The sequence below is a fragment of the Phyllopteryx taeniolatus genome, chromosome 1, assembly GCF_024500385.1.
Source record: "Phyllopteryx taeniolatus isolate TA_2022b chromosome 1, UOR_Ptae_1.2, whole genome shotgun sequence".
NCBI lineage: Eukaryota > Metazoa > Chordata > Actinopteri > Syngnathiformes > Syngnathidae > Phyllopteryx > Phyllopteryx taeniolatus.
In genome coordinates this window covers 12,108,556-12,128,321 of record NC_084502.1, presented here as the reverse complement: position 1 = coordinate 12,128,321, position 19,766 = coordinate 12,108,556, and the positions used below count along the sequence as shown (strand labels likewise).

The 19,766-nt window shown below is 44.6% G+C and overlaps 1 protein-coding gene and 1 long non-coding RNA gene across 4 annotated transcripts in view; both read left to right on the top strand.

Moving 5' to 3' along the window:
* Positions 1-19,766, top strand: part of LOC133477406 (adenylate cyclase type 6-like) — a 52,420-nt gene that overhangs the window by 12,062 nt on the left and 20,592 nt on the right. The gene's annotated exons all lie outside the window — the stretch shown is intronic.
* LOC133477448 (uncharacterized) lies at positions 1,570-18,397 on the top strand. Its single transcript, XR_009788368.1, has 2 exons — positions 1,570-1,797; positions 16,403-18,397. It is a non-coding gene; the product is annotated as an uncharacterized LOC133477448 (long non-coding RNA).

The following is a 19,766-nucleotide window of genomic DNA, read 5'->3' as shown; positions in this document are numbered from 1 at the left end:
ACACTTTTTGCCATATTTCTTAATACTGTCAGATAGTGACGCACCAAAAGGAAAATTCTTGACCAAAACCCAAGGAACCCAAGGCCAAAAACCAAAAGCCGAAAAAAAATATAGATCAATCGATCAAACTTTATTTTGAAGTGCTTTTCATACAAAAAAGCAACACAAAGCGCTTAACATTAATTCAAATTTTTAAAAAATCAATCAAACCCACTGTGTCAATTATTAATAAACTCACTCCCAGAGCAATTTGAATTTCCTCCTTTTTAAAATTATGTCCAGAACTTTACCACGGGACAGTTTTTGCAGTATATTATGTAATGGGATTTTTTTTTTAAATCTGCATACTATTCAATTTCACAACATAATCATTACTCTATAATCATAAATTACGCCTTCAATATTTATTTTTATTTATTGCATCAACCATTTGCAACCAGATGTTTTTATTTATTTATTTTTTTTATTTTATTTTTGTATTTCCTGTATTCACTATTGCTGCTAAAATGATGCAAATGTCCCCATTGTGCAACTAATAAAGCTTATCTTATATTATACAGCGTTATCATATGAATGTACTTTTAAGTTCTGGGTTCACTTTCTCAAATGGCGCAGAAGCAGTGACGTACAAATTCTTTTCCTGTTTCCGGTCCCCGTTATGGCTGCCTAGCGTTATCGTGTATCCCAGTACTTTTCTCTATAGACGCGTACTCATTTGCCTGCTCTTTTGCTCTTCAAAGTTGGCTAATCTCCACTATAAATGCGGTTTCAGCCACACCAATGTAACAAGTGTACTGTGCCAGCCAATCACTTATTTTGCTTCATCTGATAGCTTAGCGATTAGCATGGTGTTCCCGCCTTTCTCGTCTTATCACCCGCCTGTCCTATGTTATGTTTTGTTTGTTTGTCTAAAAGTGTAGTTCATTCACTGTCATAGCGGTGGGCAATAAGTATACCCACACCTGCTCGGCACCTCTCACCGTGGGCAACTCCAGAGTGGAAGAGAGTCCAACCCCTCTCGAGAGGACTGGTACCAGAGCCCAAGCTGCGTGTGGAGGCAAGTCCGACTATATCTAGTCGGAACTTCTCGACCTCACACACCAGCTCGGGCTCCTTCCCTGCCAGAGAGGCGACATTCCACGTCCCTAGAGCCAGCTTCTGTAGCCGGGGATCGGATCGCCAAGGTCTCCGCCTTCGGCCACCGCCCAGCTCACACTGCACCCGACCCCTATGGCCCCTCGCGCAGGTGGTGAACCCACGGGGAGGGTGACCCACATTATCCTTTAGGGCTGTGCCCGGCCGGGCCCCATGGGCGTGTGCCCGGCCACTTCAGAAGTGAGTGACAGAACGCTACAGCAGTTCCGACTCGCTCAGGGTGGCGGCCAAGCTCAAAGAACAAATTATTTGATAAACCGATTCAGTTCAGTACGTTCACAAAAAAGATTCGTCCTTATGAACGAAACGTTCGCGGACGAAACAACACTAAAAACAACCGATCACAGACTGAAGCTTGACCGACGAGGTGTCAAACATTTGCTGTGTATTCGCAGGCACAGTCATAGTGGGTAACCCCCCCCCCCCCCCCCCCCGCAGCCTTGTGCTGACCTGTTACCGTGGGCTTCAGGAGCTTTGGTGAAACTCTGGCGAAATATCCACCTTCGGAACATTGAAAAAATGGCCGCTCCTCGTTTGCCAACAACTGGGCAAAGGACTAGCAAACAGAAGCAGAGCAAGAGACGTCAGGCAGCTCAGAGGATTCAGAAGCAACGCAGAATTAGAACCATTTCTGCTCGACTGGTAGGTGTATCAACTCTTCTTGATTTGTAATCATCAATTGTACATTCCAAAAAATAAAACGTCAAACCGAGAACATTTAGTGGTATAGTAACACCCCATTATGAATAAGTCATGCTACCAATGTAGCGGCTGTGACTAACGTGGGCTTTTTTACAGCGCTAATGCTAGCTTAGTATTGCGAGCGCTGCTGCTGTGTTGCAGCGATATGCGTTCTCTGTGATTACTTATCACGACTCTGCACTTTCATAATCGCACACTATTATGAATGGCCATGTTTGAGAATTGCGATTGTGCACGTTAGGCAGAGTCAAGGCAAATTTATTTATATAGCGCATTTCATACACAAGGTAACTCGATGTGCTTTAAACGATTAAAAGAATTTTAAAACAAAAAGCAAAAAACAAAGTCCAGAAAAGTAAAAGACAATTTAAATGCATTTTAATACAAAGAGACTAAAATTACAAAAAACGTACAGCGCAAGAAATAATAAATTAAAATGCTTCATCATAAGCACGAGGGGGGAAAAAAATGTTTTGACCCTGCATTTAAAGACACTTTGGGCTGACTTGACTTGTGTTGGCAACTTATTCTGTTTGCGTGCAGCATAGCAGCTAACGTTAGTGAGTTTGGCTTCGGTCAGAGATATTGCCCACAACGAATTGAACTTGTATCTCAAGGCACTTCTTCTTCCTCTACTTTCATCAGATTCTTCCTTTCCATATACACATATATGTACTTATACATAAGTACAGATTGTGAGTACATTCGCCATCTCTGATATTCTACAACAACCACGGCACAGATAATAACAGCCACTAGCGTATTTAAGATCAGTCATGAATTAAATATTGCTCTTAAAACATGGCCAACAAGAAGGAAAATCATAGCGGTGCTAATAATAGCTGGGTGAGCGCAATCTTCCAAAAGCGGCACATGGTTTACGAACAACTTGGCTGTGTGTGAAAGTAAATAGAGGCTGAAGTACGATGGCTGACAGCCAACCAGCCAACCGGCCAGCCAGCGCAAATATATTTGGAATCCATTAGCGGTGTTAAATGTCCATCAGTGCGGCATGCTAGCCCTCAGGCTTTCGTGGCCTTTTGTTTCTCCGTGGAGGTGAAGAGCTCTGGGTCAAAGGTCACATCAGCAGAAGACGACGGTCCAGCTTGGCCTGCCTGCGGCCGCCCACCTCCCGATTATCTGTTGCATAGTTAAACAAGCGCAGCCAGTGTAATGGCGAGAGAATGCGCCGCCGAGACCGTGTTGTAATTGGCAAACACGCTCGCCATCGCTGTGCAAACACGGAGCGATGTCCTGCCGTTCAAATGGCGCACGCACACACGGTCAGTAGGGGGGAGTGGCAAAGTACAAATACTTTCTAAATGTAATCGCATAGATTTCTCAGGTATGTGTATTTGAGTGTTTATTTTTCTGAAATCCTTGGACTTTTACTGCCTACATATAAAATAGTCCAACGAAAATGAAGGGGACACTGTGGCCTTTAACAGTTTTGCTGTACTTTAAAATGGAACCAAAATGTATGTGCAACAAGGGAACTGGAAATAACCTTAGAAATTTGGGGCTTCTTTTTTTTTCAAATGAGGACACGCTTTGACGTTGACGAAAAAGTAAAGCTCAGGAATGTCGGTTGAGAAATGAGTTCTGAGTTGTGATTTATTTTCAATGTACGACGGGAACGTTGCCCACGCCGACACGGCCGCCACTTGGGCACGTCGCTCTGGTGGCCTGCTCCAGCGTATCGCTCTTCTATTCATACATGTAGTTATAACGTTTCAACAAACACATAACCTGCACGCTAAGGCTTAGCGCATCGTCGTCGTCAAAATCCCCGATGGACCCCATTTGATCTCGTCGAACCGAAAGGTCTGACACCACATTCTGGTAGAGTGAACATGAGTCATTCCGTTCACATTAACGAGGCCCTCGTCTCATGATTCATCTCGCACGAACGGGAGAAGTCACAGGATCCGCCTCACAGAGAATCACATGTTGCCTCTTCATCAATTATGCTGCACCAGAAAAGTAACACGAGACCGTTTGGACAGTGAACCCCCGTCTATCGAGGAGGATGCGTTTAAGGCCCGCCGCAGTACGTGTTGTAAAGCCACAATATCAAGAGACCATATTCAAAAACAAAACAAAAAAAACACAATACTTTTAAGCCTCCCACATGCTTGAAAGATAAAAACGTATGGAAAGTTCTCACTCTCTTGCTGTCACAAAACGGGAGACTACGAATGAAAAGAAGACTCACTTCACAGTGCTCCAAAAAAGAAACGAGGAATGTATATTTAGACACGGAAATGTTCAACCTAACCGTATCATTTCGTCGAACGAAATTCCGCTGGCTTAATGCTCACCGCCTGTACTGTCGAAACGGAATACAAATTATAAAGAATGATGAACGGAAATCTAGCGGGCGCTGCAGCAGTGTATTGTAGACATTTGAAAACACCACTTCGTTTTTTTTAAATGGTGTCAAAACACTGAAATGCGGCTACGTCACTTTTGAAACGACAATGGCGGAACATTGGGCTGTGTCAGGGGCGTGCAAAAGTGGGGGCGGACGGAGCGGTGGCCCTGGGATCTCAACAAGCACAAAATGTCACGTCAACCCTCGGATCATCCACAGGCTCCAAAATGGCATTGTCGCACAGACAATAAGTCTTGATCATTTTTGTTTCTGACATTTCAGAAATGTTGGCACAAGTGGAAAAAGCGCGCTGACACCGCCTTGCTTTGCGCCTGCCTTTTCAGACGCGCTACGTTAAGACGCAAAGTCAGCCATCGTAATTCATTCCAGGTTTGACAAAGCACATTGTGTGTGCGCAATGTATTTATTTGCATATGCTGAACTTCTCCCAGAAGCGCAAATTTAACTGTGTGACAATTTTGCAATCAGGGTGCGCTAGCTTGCACATGTGGTCGCACGGGCAATCAAGTTTGTATCGTGCACGTGCAATCCTTTAGTAAATCAGACCCTGCGTTGCTCATTGTGATTTCTGGGACTTCCGAAGTTTATTTTCCAAGTGATGTACATTCCATCTGACTGTTTTCATTTACTGAACCCCGGTAACGACTTGCGTTCGCACATGCACAAAATGTACGCAAACAAGCGTCAACATCTGGTGACAAAGAGTCTGAAAGACGTACCGTAGGCATTTTCGTTAAGAACTGAGCAGAGTTGATGGCGAGATAAATATATCTTTGGTATTCTAAAATGATATTTATCCCTTGGACATGTTCGCTGTCCGGCTTCAGAGCGACTGTTTTTGGAGCGTGTCCGTCTGAGCCAAAGTGTTCTGGAGCGTAACGTGTTGTTCTGATCACAGTATTGATCTGTACGCGTTGCAGACTGCTACGAGTCAATATTGCGTACGATCGGGGCCGCCGAGCGATTTGTTGGGACGGCTGAATGGTATCTGACGCTCGAGAAACTTAATGCTTATGTTTTTATGTCAGCCCACGTGCTCTCATTTAAATGTAATTGAATCGTCCAATTTTTATGAGCCCCGTATACGTGTCGCCCGAAGGACTAAATGCATTCTCGTGCGTCTTCCAGTTTAATGCTGGTCTTGCCTTCTTATTGTGCATTGTGCTTAAAAGGAGATGGTATTCCTGGAAGTTTAGCTCATAATTGCGCAGTTAAAGGTCTGGATTCCCTCACGTAGTTGAGATGAGTGCGTGGCGCTAGCAGAGGACCGACATTTAAGAAAATAATAATAATAACTGCTTGCTCAGACAACTAATTAAGCAAATCTTGTGTTCTAGTTGTACTTGCATGTGTGAGGGTGTGGTGGCTACCAGAGATGGCAAATGTACTCCCACTCTCAAATTGTACTTGAGTAGAAGTACTGAAGAAAAAAAGAGACTCTAGTAAACGTCCAAGTACTGATTCACCTTCTGTACTGAGGTAGAAGGCAACAAAAAGTACAGACTTCAATGTAGTAATTTACAATAGAAAGAAATGAATTGTTACTGTCCCGTTTTGATAACTTTGTACAAAGACAAAAAATAGTTTCCCTCTTGGATGACATCGCATAGTGCCGGTACTTGTACCGGGTTCCTTCCCACCGCCGGTGGGCCGGAAATGAAGGGTGCGCGGGCACGGGTGTGCGCGGGCTGGGAGCGCTTTGGGGGGCACAGCGAGGAGGAGCGCGCGCCCCTTGGCGTCCTAACGCCTCCCCCGCTCCTTCCCGTGTCCAGCCGAACTCAGGCGATCGCATATTTTGGCGCTCCCCCTCCTCAGCGATACATTTGCACTCGGAGCACTTCTGCTACGTACGTGCCCCGTGATACGACAAAAACTTCCCTCAGAGATTTGATTTCATTCATTCCAGAGTCCAGACTGCCATCAATATGCAAACTCCATTTGTAAAGGCACTGCTTGAAGTAACATTATTACAGGTTAATATTAATCAGCTCAAACGATTAAACACTCTCTTAGTCTTTAATGAGGAATGAAGAGGGGGAATCATTTTTTAACATCAACTTTCACACAAGTATAACATCTAATTAAACACCGACCCTACCATACAACATACTACCAATAATAATAAGAAGAAATGGTATTTCTAAAGGCACTTTACATTAAATAAATACTCTCAAAGTGCTACAATAAAAACGTAGAGTTAAGAACATAGCTACAGTATCTTATATACAGTAAGTGTGTAAGGTTTTGTCTTTTTGTGATGGCTTTTTACAGCAAACCACACACACTGGGCTACCTTTTGATCACCAGTGACGAGCACATGACTAGTTGCGTAGCGCCACAAGCTAATGTGCAGTCTTCCTCGCCACTCGGTGCGCTTGCTTGTCAAAGATCACAAACGAGCGTCACAGCAGTCGCACACGATGCCAGCAAGTCCTGCGTTCCCAAAAAGCTGCTCGCTCACTTCACTGTAACTTCTTGTGGATCTTTGTCTCCATGGTCTTCTCCGCCGTCCGGCGTCCTTTTTGGGGGCGTTCCAGGTGTCGCGAACTCTCACTCGGGCTGTTAGCATGTGTGCGGAGCGAATAGAACCTAAAGAATGACTTTACATTTGCACAGATTTCCGCCCGGATGCCTCGTTCAAAATGGACCGGGTTTTTCCCTCCAGAGCAGAGCTTATGAAATAAAGATGAAAGATTATTGCCGCTTAATCTCATTTGATACAGATCAATTTGTTGAGAAGTGCTTTCCTGGAGCGGCTTCTTGATTGTGTGGAATTTTTATCTATTGTCTTGGGCGTTACGTTCGGTGCAATTTTCCAAACATAGAATTGTTGAGCAGAATTTTCTACACCATTCACTTTCTATTGGGAAAAAACAAAAATCAAACACAAGCAACATTTTACGAAAGCCTGTTTGGCCCAAACCAAAGACAAAAAAGCATTCCGTGAGAATAAAGTAGTAATTTAGTAACATTAAAGTCATAACATTACAAGAACAAAAAGTTCCAATTTAAAAGGCTTAACATTTATTGTTGAGGGTTTTGTTGGGGTCAAATTGGAAGCATCAGCACAGAAGGTTTCCCAAAAGGGAAAAAAAGACTTTTTGTTTGCATGATCCAAACTGCGATGAGTCAATGAGTTGATCATTGAATATAGCGTTAAGATGAAGCTCCGATGGAGGCAGGAACGCTTGAATCCTTGACATGCTGCTCGTGGCGGGGGCGGGGCAGACCCACGGCCGCCCCCCACCTGTGTTTGGAATAATCTGGAACATATTTTCCCTTCAAATTTCCACCAACACTTCTTTTCGTTTCGCTGAAGTGACGCTATATGTTAGTCTCCCATTTCTCAACAGTGAGAGAGTGAGAACTTTTAAAAGTGTCTTTTAATAATTTCATGTTTTAATAAATTGAAATATGTTTCAAGTGTATGGGATTTTTTTGTTTGTTTATGGTCTTTCCAGATGGCAGATTTTCAGCCATCATGGGGGTTTGGCAGGGGCGGGGTCCGGAACGCATCCCCCGCGAAAAACGTCCGTTCCCCCACACGCAAGCGCTGACATCATCGATGATGTGCAGACGCGGCCTCGCCGTTTGCATTTGCGGCTGCACGAGACTAATTTGAGTTTGGCCTGAGCTGTGGCAAAAGAGAGCTGCGCTTCCAGATGAGGCGGACGGGCACGCCTGCCCTCTGCCATTTTCAGGGCTTCTTTCTTGTGTTGACAATTGCACATTAAGGGACGCACGCAATTAATGGGCTCCAAAGTTTCAAAGGTTCAGCTCTATTTTTACCAATCTGGCAGCACGTTCTCTGTCTTTGCAAGACTGTAAACCCGAAGCCTTTTTACGCTGCTGAAATTCCACTGGGGGGTGGTAGTGATTCTTATGCCTTTTATTAGGGCCTGAGAAAGGCCCTCTTGGAATGGTTCTGTTTGCTATTATTATTGTTATTGTTATTCAGATGAATGACGAATGGAATTTTGAGGGGCTCAACATGCCTCAAAAAAAACTCACCAACTTTTGCAAGCGTCTGTATCCTGGTAGAAAAAAAACTACATATATATATATATATATATATATATATATATATATATATATATACTCGCTAGAGTCGCCTGGAAAGTTAGGAACAAATGAGGCCCAGTTTCACCAATAATACAAAATTGTGTGGATCATTAAAGGACATAAAATAAAAGTCTCAAGGAGCCATGCCCCAAATGGAGCAGCCATTTTAGTGTGAAGCAAGCCCTTTTGTGCAAATTCCCACGCACGTACTTTGACAAACTACCACCAGGGAATTCTAATTAAATTGTGAAGCATATATAAAATCTGTATTATTTCTTTTGAGAAGTAGACCTGTATTAAGTTGCCAGTTACACACACACTGCGGAGACTGCACATCCCAGAATGCACCGCATTAGCCTTTATGACGTCACGTATTGTCCCCCTCTCCTGGTTCGGAGGCTCTGTCGCTCATGCCGTTAAATCGGATTTAAGAGGCCGTTACGTGGCAGGAATCCATTCAAACACTTGAACGAGTTCATTTAGAATCCTAAGCGTTTCTTTCCAAGCCACACGCTGCATTGCTATCGAGAAGATATTAGCTCAGCCCCTGAGGCCCGAGCACCAACACTGGGGGATGGGGAGAGCGCTTTGCTTAAGGGCACCTCGTCAGTAGCCAGGAAGCGGACCAGCAGCGCTCCGACAACTAGTTGCCATTTTTTACATTTGTTTGCAGCGGGACTCGAACCGTGGCCCTGCTGGTCGCAAGCCCAAGTCCTTACAGACGAGCTTGAAGGAATTCAAGGCATTTTTGAATTTAAAAAAAAGTGCATCCAAATGTGTAATATTGACAAGCTTGAAATTATTTTTTGACACACATTTTGAAAGTGACATTGAAATATTTCCCCAATGAAATTCGAGGCGGTCCGAGGTGGAAAAGGTGTTTACAAGCAACATCTTGCACTTTTCAAGTCTTTTTATTTGATTTTGTCATCATTTGGCCTATGTCACGCTATTGTCACGAGTTAAGAATCAATTTTGTTGCTGCACAATCACGGGAGCTGCTCACAGAAACTTTACTCAAGAGTCTTTGCCAAACAAACTCGAAAATAAACTAAATATTTGTGCTGCATATTTACACTCGCCGGCCTCTTAATTGGGTCATCAATCTCGGGAGAGCCCTACAACGCATCCGCTACAATCATTCTTGACACCTTTAGAGAGCTATTATTTTGTTTCTTATTGCAGCTATTACTTTTGTTCCCTTATTTTGCTAAAAAGGACGGGCCACACTCAGCCCTCATTATTCTCTGGGACTTTAACAAAGCTAAACTCAACCACGAACTCCCTAAATACAAGCAGCACATCGACTGTCCCACCAGGGAAAATAACATTTTATACCCCTGCTATACTACGCTAAATAACGCATACCGTGCCAAACCTCGTGCAGCCCTGGGCTCGTCTGATCACTGCTTAATTCACTTAATACCAACATACAGGCAAGAACTTAAATGTGTGAAGCCTACAGTGAAAACAGTGAAAAAGTGGACCAATGAAGCAAAGATGGAACTTCAAAGCTGTTAGACTGCACAGACTGGAGTGTCTTTGAAAATTCAGCTGGCAGCCTGGATGAATATACGGACACTATCACATCCTATATCAGTTTCTGTGAAGATGTGTGTGTACCAACAAAGTCATTTCGCACATTCAACAACAACAAGCCGTGGTTCACTGCCAAACTTAAGCAACTCCGCCAGGCTAAGGAGGACGCATATCAAAGCGGGGACAATGAAAAGAGGGGAAATATTTTGCAGTTTAGTCTCATCTCGGGGTGGGAATATATAGGATTTTATTAATATCAATGCCATTGTTGATTCTGCTTATCGATTCCTCATCAATTCCCGTAACGATTAGTGATTATTTTTATGGGGGGGTTGTTCTACACAGTCCTCCACACCAAATTGTATTTTTCTCAAAATAATGTCTGCACGGCGGCCGGGTGACCCGTTAGCACATCAGCCTCACAGTTGTGAGGACCGGAGTTCAAATCCCGGCCTCCCGGCACTTTAGAGTCTTCAATGAACCTAGCATGCATGTTTTTGGGATGGGGGAAGAAACCGGAGCACCCGGAGAAAAGCCACGCAGGCACGGAGAGAACATGCAAACTCCACACAGGCGGGGCTGGAATTTGAACCCCGGTCCCCAGAACTGTGAGGCACATGTGCTAACTGGTAATCTACCGTGCCGCCATGTTCATTTTTTTTTTCAAATTATTATGTATTTAGTGTCTTTATACTGTTATTTAAGAACTTAGTAGTACAATTGCATTCATGTGATGACTCAGTACTAACCTCAATGAAATCAAGGCATTGTAATTGCACAAGTTAATAATCATACTTCAAAGAATAAATCAATTCGAAAAGAATTCAAATGTTTCCTTAGCACTGACATCCAACAATGCTCCATCTTGTGCCTTGATGTTGTGTACTCTTTGTATATTATGTATAAATATTGGCTGGTTAGTGGGAGGCTCAGCATCAAGTGTGTGTGTGTGTGTGTTGGTGTGGGGGCGTGTGCGCGCGCGTGTGTGTGCGCGCGCGTGTGTGTGCGCGCGCCCGTGTTGGCTCGTGTGTCTGTTGCTTATGATTTTGATTTACCTTGAATTGTCATTTTGTATATTGGTCAGAGAACCAGGGCAAATGAGAAATATACATTAGATGACAAAACCCCAATGCTGCTAAAGTGGCTGGTGCGACCCTGAGTCTGGTGTGTGTGCATGTGCATGTTTGTGAGGCGTCAGAGTTCAGAGTTCAGGTGTGCAGAGGACAGAAGAGGTAGAGGGGGAAGAGCGGGCTGAGAGTTCAGCTTCCTGACAGCCTGATGACTAAAACTGATGTCTTTAAGTCGGCCAGTCCTGGCCCGCAGACGCCGCGGTCTCCTCCCTAATGGCAGCAGACTGAAGAGGCTGTGTGACGGATGGGTGGCATCCCCCGCTATGCGGAGCGTTTTGCGGGTGAGGCGGGTGCTGGAAATATCCTGCAGGGAGGGAAGAGAAGTTCCGATGATCTTCTCAGCGGCCCACGCTGCCCACGTTAGTTTGTGGTATGTCGAACTACCGGTAGACGTCCGTGTTTTCTCACGATTCATTTGCGTGGCAGGCTTTGTGGGGAAGAGAGACTTCTTTTTGCAGCCGTGGGTCAAAACAAACTTGGTCGGGTACGGGTCTGCGTGAGAAAGGGTCCAAATAACGTATAATCATAGCCTGAGGCTTGGCCGTTTTGGTTTGAATAGCAACTCACACGTGGGAAAACACCCAAATGAGCAGTGCGAATGTGGAAACCCAGAAACTATTTTCCTACAACGTACAGGAAAGAAAGTTGTCAACATTTGGCGTTGATGAGCTGGTTGTTAAGGCAGTGTTGCAATTACTACATGACTACATGAATACATATCCGAGGATAGAAAGAAGAGCGTTTTGTGTTTTTGTTTTGTTTTTTTCCATTGTAGTTGAAACATAGTATCTGAGGAGGGCAGTAATATGACACTGCCAGAAAAAACAAAGAAGATGACTTCATGATTCTCAGTTGAGCAGTGAAAATTTACAGTGTTATATATAAATTTGGAACATTAGACATTACATATCATATTGGAATCAAAGTACACCTTGGTAATGGTATACAGTGCCGTGAAAAAATATTGGCTCCCTTCTTATATTTTTTGCATAGTTTCCCCACTTTAAGATTAAGCCAAAACCACTGCTGACCAAATGCTCGTCTTACTTTGCAAAAAAAAAACATCTGAATGATTCCCAAGATTTGGGAGAATATTATATGGACTGACGAGATGAAAGTTTAGTTTTTTGGAAGGTGTGTGTCTCGTTACATCTGGCGTAAATGGAACACATCGTTTCAGAAAAATAACATCATACCAGCAGTCAAACATGGTGGTGGTAGTGTGATGGTCTGGGGCTGCTTTGCTCCTTCAGGACCGGGACGACTTGCTGTGATTGATGGAACCATGAATTCTGCTCTTTAACAGAAAATCCTGAAGGAGAATGTTCAGCCATCAGTTTGTGACCTCAAGCTAAAGAGCACTTGGGTTCTGCAGCAGGATAAAGATCCAAACCACACCAGCAAGTCAACTTCTGAATGCCTTTAAAAAACACGCAAAATGAAGGTTTTGGAGTGGCCTAGTCAAAGTCCGGACTTCACTCAGATTGAAATGCAGTGGCGTGAGCTTCAAAAGGCCGTTCATGCTCGAAAACCTTCCATATTTGCTGAATTCAAACAATTTTGGAAGTAAGAGTGGGCCAAAACATCTCCACAGAGATGTGAAAGACAGTTCTAGAAAACGATTGATTTCAGTTGTTGCTGCTGAGGATGGCCCAAGCAGTTCTTAGGTTTAGGGGCCATTACTTTTTAACACAGGCCCAGGTAACTTTGAATAATTTTTTTCCTCAATAAATGAAAGCACAATTTCAAAACATTTTAGGTTCACTTGGGTTATATTTGTCTGAGGATCCATCCATCCATCCATTTTCTGAGCCGCTTATCCTCACAAGGGCCGCGGTAGCGCTGGAGCCTGTCCCAGCTATCATCGGGCAGGAGGCGGGGTACACCCTGAACCGCTTGCCAGCCAATTGCAGGGCACACATAAACAATTTAGAGACTTCAATGAACCTAGCATGCATGTTTTTGGGATGTGGGAGGAAACCGGAGTGCCTGGAGAAGACCCACGCAGGCACGGGGAGAACATGCAAACTCCACACAGGCGGGGTCGGGGATTGAACCCCGATCTTCAGAACTGTGAGGCAGACGCTCTAACCAGTCGTCCACAGTGCCTGTCTGAGGATTTTAAACATTAAAGTGGAGAAAACTATGCAAAAATATAAGAATTTGAAGGGGGGCCAAAACATTTTCACAGCACTGTTTGTTTATACAATGTGAAAAAAAAAATCCTTATACCAACTTTTGATGATTTTTATCAAGAAAAAAAAGCATATTATGCATATTATATTCTTATTATATTATAAAGATTTTGACCCAGTGATGTGCTTTGTTTGACACAAAGGACTTGTAGTGTTTGCCAAGCACAACTTGACTGTTTTTCCTTCATTTGTTCTTGGAAAATGCTTGCCAGCACCTTAGCAGTAGCCGCACCTTATAAGCCAATGTTTGGAAAGCAGACGAGCCGATAGTCTGGGAGCGGAGGAACGCTCTGGAGAGCCTCCAAATGGGATCTGAGGTAACAAGTCTATAGTGAACCCAGGGGATACTGTACATTCCAAATCCGCGATATACTGTTGAGAGACCATATCAATTTATTTAGATAGTTTTACCCTCCACCACTTTAAACATATTACGTGTATTATAACACACTTGAACCTATTAAAAGACACTTTTTTAAGTATCCCTTAGCGCCTGTTCTCATTCGCTGGGTCACACAGTTATTAAAAAAAAGAGCCCAAGTGTGCTTGTTTCAAGCTGTTTATGTGTCACTCCCAGCTGTAAAATTGCCACAGAAAAAACACGAGAAATAAACATTGTATATTTAAACACCAATAATGAAAGTCTGCTAGCTTAATCCTAATATCGAATACAAAATTCCATAGAAGGGCTAATGGAAATTTGCATAGCTGTTAGGATGATTATAAACCTTTGAGCACACAGGAAGCAGCAACACATAAAAACAACGCATACGAGAATGCTCACAGGCATGTCTTCTCTCTGCTCTGTGTGAGCAACAACGATGACTGGAGTTGAGTTGGGGACCTCCTCTGCGCTACATACACATTAGCAACTGCTGCAGACAAAATCAAGCAGGCCAAGACTTCCCGCAAGAGATGGTCTGCGGTTGACACGGGATCGGGTTTTTACACTGAATACGTCCTGTAGTTGCACTCTGGAACGAGAAAAATAAAGATCTGAGCAATGTCACAGGAAAATCTTGATCAGCATGCAATTTGCCACCCCCACAGACTCGTACAAAAGGGAACCACATCTGGTTTGCCGAGCAATAAAACTATCTGGGAACAACAGTTGACAGTGAGCTGAGATTTGAGGCAAATTGGGGCTGTCTGCAAAGGGACGGCGACATCTGTGCTTCCCACGGAAGCAAAATCATTTGCGTGTCGGCAGAAAACCGATACCCCTATTTGATCCGTTTTTAAGCACTCGCTTCGTGCATTTGCTTTCATTGGCCGGTACGGCAATGCTGGGCTGCACTTGGCTCACGTGGTCAAGGTGGCCGGAAAAGTCATCGGTGCGCCAGAGAATCTTCTGATGGCTCTCTTTAAGAAGCAGGTCCTTAAAAAAGGTCAGAGGGGTCAAAAAGGTCAAAATCACACTGGACCGTGAAGGACAAAAAGGTCAAAGTCACAGTGGACCAGGAAGGACAAAAAGGTCAAAGGTCAAAGTCACACTTGACCGTGAAGGACAAAAAGGTCACAGTCACACTGGACCGGGAAGGACGCCCTCTTCCCCACTGTTTTGAGGTCCTTCCCTGAATTTCGAGTCCCCTTAAGGAGGATAAACAAACAAAGTATAACCACTGGGGCATCAGTCTATGCGTCTTTGTTTTCATCGGTCAACTCGGTCTTGTCTGCACGGTGTACGTTTTCCCTAAACTCTTTGCAAATGTATTGACTGTTCCTAAAGTCTCCCAGCTGTCTTTTGCAAGACAGGTTTCCCTTGAAGACAAAGTGAACTGAATCATCCCAGCGACGTAGCGGCAGTAGTCTTGGAAACAAAATCGGGCCGTTGACTTTGGTTACACAAGTTTGTAGTTAGCATACGTGCTGAATATGTGCAGTCTTGTTTTGCTGGAGTCTTGCGGCCAGATAGACTTTCTACGAGATTATTAACGGGCGGCTTTTTATACTCATACTTCATAAACTTTGTTTCGTCCATACAGCAAACCTTCCAGTTGACATTGTTGTGATCTGTAAGGGAAGAGAGCGAGCTGGCGTGGTTCGTTGTTAGCGCGATAAAGCCGTCAGTGGATTGCGGCCGACGAGTCCACATTTGAAATTGGTTTTGGAAATTGTGGACGTCGTATCCTCCGGGCCAAAGAGGAAAAGAATCATCCGGACTGTTATGGACGTAAAGTTCAAAAGCCAGCATCTATGATGGTATGGGGCTGTGTTAGTGCCAATGGCATGGGTAACTTACACGTATGTGAAGGCACCATTAATGCAGAAAGTTACATATAGGTTTTGGAGAAACATATGCTGCCATCCAAGCAACATCTTTCTCAGACAGGCTTGGCTCTGCGACCTCGTAAGCGCGCTCCCGTTGTTCCGAGCCGACTGTTTGGGATCCGCGTCATCGGGTTCGATCCGCCAGTCAATTCGAAACACCGTTGGCAAAGCCCCAATTGAGTGACTATGTAATGCAAATTCAATATTTAGTCGCAAATTTACGCACGCCCTTCCCAAAAATGGCCGAACGCAAGATGGGAAGCGGGAGCGTAAATTTGTCCAAACGTAGCTTGGAGTCGTATGGCATTTAGACACTTTTTCTACTCCAAGTTAGGATCTTCACTGACAGACAATCTTATTTTTGGGGGGTTGCTTTGTTGGTGGCCTTTGAAAAAAGATTTCCATTAAAAAGGAACTTGAAAGGCTACAGATAAAGACACTAAAACAATGCTTGTAGCTATTAAAATAAACAGCACAGCTGTCTTCTATCGCAAATGTTTATATTAGTTTGCTTATTCCAGATTCATTGTTTTAGCGAAATGTAAGTTTCATGTCATAAGGTTGAACATTACATATCTGTGGAGAAGGGGAAAGATGCACAAATTGAATCAATACTCAGTTTGGCCTGCCACTTTGTCCCAGTTTTTAATTTTGCCCCCCTGTGAATTCTAAGTGAATGGAAAAAGACTAAAGAGGAAAAGTGCAGATTGCAAATGTCTGTCGTCAGGGAACTTTAGAAAAGCTTCTTCTGCTGCTCTTCTCTCGTGTTTATTTGAGCCTTCTGCTTAGCTTGGGTTAAGTTTAAGAGTAAACAAAGTGGAATTAGCCAGTCGTCCTTCTTGTGCTAATGAAAGCTGTCACATGCTTTCGCTCTTGTTGTGGAAACAAGTGACCACTTGTGTGTGTACAGTGTAAATATTCTCACAAAGTGTTCCCATGTTTTCATTTCACAGCTTCCCCCTCAAGTGTTGAACATCCGTCTGGATTCAATTTCAAACGTGAATGTGCTCGCATGAGCAGGACCCTCCAACCTCCGCATCTGCTGTCGTAAAAGCGAGCGCACACACGCACGCTGGTTGAGCACGTGTACTGTTCGGTTCTTCACTTGAAGACGGGAGTTAACTGGAGTCCAGCTTTTGAAAACTCTTTTGAAGACTTTGGATTTTAGTTGAGACATGGCACGCTGCTATAAATTGGCCCATAATATCCTTACTGGCCGTATTGGTCCTCTCTCTGTATGAAGACTAGACTACTCTCAAAGACTGGACTACTTCATTAATGTACTCCAAAAAAAGAAAAAAGTACTTGAATTGACTTAGTTTGAACATGTTGCACGTGATTAAAATGGGTTAAACTAACACATCATTTGCTTATTTTAAAGGAAAGAAAGGGATCATTCTGTCAGTTGACCACATTTGAATCAACAATCAATCAATCAAGAAATTGAGAACCTTTTTTTCAGTGTACGGTCACCTGATTTGTGACTTTGGACTCGAGTTATGGCCGGACCTGGCGTGAAACGAGCTGCGTCATTTTCATGACGATTGAGTGATTCTGATGAGGACGCCAAAGGCACGTCGTAGTGGTATTGACCCCATTAAGACGGACTGACATTTGACCGGTTGCGTGCCTTTTTCACATTATTCACGATATGATGTTCAGAGGAAACGCTTGGCGTTGCGGTCACGGGTCAAGTGACTTTCCCAGGCTAAAGTGTGTTTCCCAGCACGGAGGGACACTGTGTGTGTGTGTGTGTGTGTGCGTGTGTGTGTGTGTGTGGATTCGAGAGGGGAAGTCCACAGCTCAAGGCTGCGTTTCTGATGTTCACACTTGTTTGCAGCGGACAAGTGAGGAGAAATCGCAAAGTTTTGTTTTGTGACAAAATTGCAGGAAATGGTGACAGTTGCAATTTTTTGGTTCTGAAAGAAAATGTTGCCTTCACACTTGCATTCACGCAAAAAGTGATGGCGACATGTGGAAAGCGTGCTGACATTTTTGTCGGGAGATGAGAAATGTTTGAGTTGCACAGGCATGTACTTCATCTTCACGGCGAAAACGAGGACGTGTGCAGTAACATTTGCGCAAGTGGTGAAACCCGTGAAAATCAAATCTCAAGCGTGCGCATAATTCTCAGGATTGGTTGGATTTGTGAGGATTGTTGCGATCACGATATCGCAAAGGCGCAGCGCAAGGGTCCGCCACCTGCGGCTCAAAAGCGCTTTCGTCCGTCTGAGGAAAATAAATAACAATTATGTCATTTTGACTTCCTTCCTTAGTTTTTCAAATATAATTTAAAATTTGATTATGATGCTCCTGCAACATTAAAATAAAATAAAAATTGTCGCTTGAAATATGCGTCACAAGCGCTGAAGTGCGACACCTGGCGCCAAGATTTATTGAGCGATATTTGACTCCTGGTTGGTTAAGCCCAAGAAAAGTCAAGTTTCTGATGAACGGCTAATGCTACGAGCTACATGAACGATGTTAAAAGCAAAACACGCCCACGCGGGCCTCACGGGTGGCGGCTTACGATCGTGTGTGAAGACGAAGATGACGCCGACGGCCCTGATGTGTCCGCACGGCGCTGAGGTTAAGGAGCAAAAATCATATCAACCGGGTCAAACAAATATTCAAATTGGCTATTATTTTGCAAATATACAGAGTATTTGACATTGTTTCGTGAAATGGCCCTTTTTCATTCGAGCTGAAAACTGACTGCACGCTCCACATGCGATAAAATGATGACAGAAGACAACAGAAGGTTGAAGAATCTTATGAAGACAAGGAGGACACTGACTATTTTATTTGAAAGCAAGCGTCAACCAAGCGTCTTTTTTTGTTACATGCAGAAATCAAATTTTGTCTTCCCGATAGCAAGTCATTGACTCCATAAATGCAACACACCATAGTTGTTTATTGTGTTATATATTTATAGACACACACAGGTGTGTCTATAAAAAATGTCAAAATGTTTTTGTGTTTTGTTTTCCATGGTAGATGGTTGAAATGGTTCTGCGTATTTGAGGTTGCCGACCTCTGGCACGCACGCACACACGCACACGCGGGACAGCAAAGGACCAATTTTAAGGTTGATGACCCCAGAAGGCGAACGCCATGTTCACTCCATTTTAACTGCTGCCATAGATAACGCTGTGGTTCACACACACACACACACACACACACACACACACACACACACACACACAGAAGATCACACTTGACTGTGATCTTCTGTGCCAGCACACTCCAGTCAACGTCCCCTCCCGTGAAAAAAAGGTTCATTGAAATGAACAGAGGCAGCGGCACGGAGGGCGACCGGTTAGCACATCTGCCTCACAGTTCTGAGGGCCCGGGGAGGCTGAGGAGTGTGATCCCCCTGTAGTTGGAACACACCCTCCGGTCCCCCTTCTTAAAAAGGGGGACCACCATCCCAGTCTGCCAATCCAGAGGCACTGTCCCCGATGTCCATGCGATGTTGCAGAGGCGTGTCAACCAGGACAGCCCCACGGCATCCAGAGCCTTCAGGAACTCCGGGCGAATCTCATCTACCCCCGGGGCCTTGCTACTGAGGAGCTTTTTAACAACCTCGGTGACCTCAACCCCAGAGATAGGAGAGCCCGCCTCAGAGACCCCAGAGTCTACTTCCTCATGGGAAGGTGTATTGGTGGAATTGAGGAGGTCTACGAAGTATTCTCCCCACCGACTCACAACGTCCCGAGTCGAGGTCAGCAGCGCCCCATCCCCAATATACACAGTGTTGATGGTGCACTGCTTTCCACTCCTGAGACGCCGGATGGTGGACCAGAATTTCCTCAAAGCCGCCCGGAAGTCATTTTCCATTGCCTCACCGAAACCCTACCACCCCCGAGTTTTTGCCTCAGCGACCACCAAAGCTGCATTCCGCTTGGCCAGCCGGCACCCATCAGCTGCCTCAGGAGTCCCACAGGCCAAAAAGGCCCGATAGGACTCCTTCTTCAGCTTGATGGCATCCCTCACCGCTGGTGTCCACCAACGGGTTTGGGGATTGCCACCACGACAGGCACCGACCACCTTACGGCCACAGCTCCGGTCGGCCGCCTCAGCAATGGAGGCGCGGAACATGGTCCTGCCGGAGGTGGGAGTTGAAACTCCTTCTGACAGGGGATTGTGCCAGACGTTCCCAGCTGACCCTCACAATAGGTTTAAGCCTGCCAGGTTGTACCGGCATCTTCCCCCACCATCGGAGCCAACTCAACATCGGGTGGTGATCAGTTGACAGCTCCGCCCCTCTCTTCACCCGAGTGTCCGAGACATGCGGCCGCAAGTCAGATGACACGA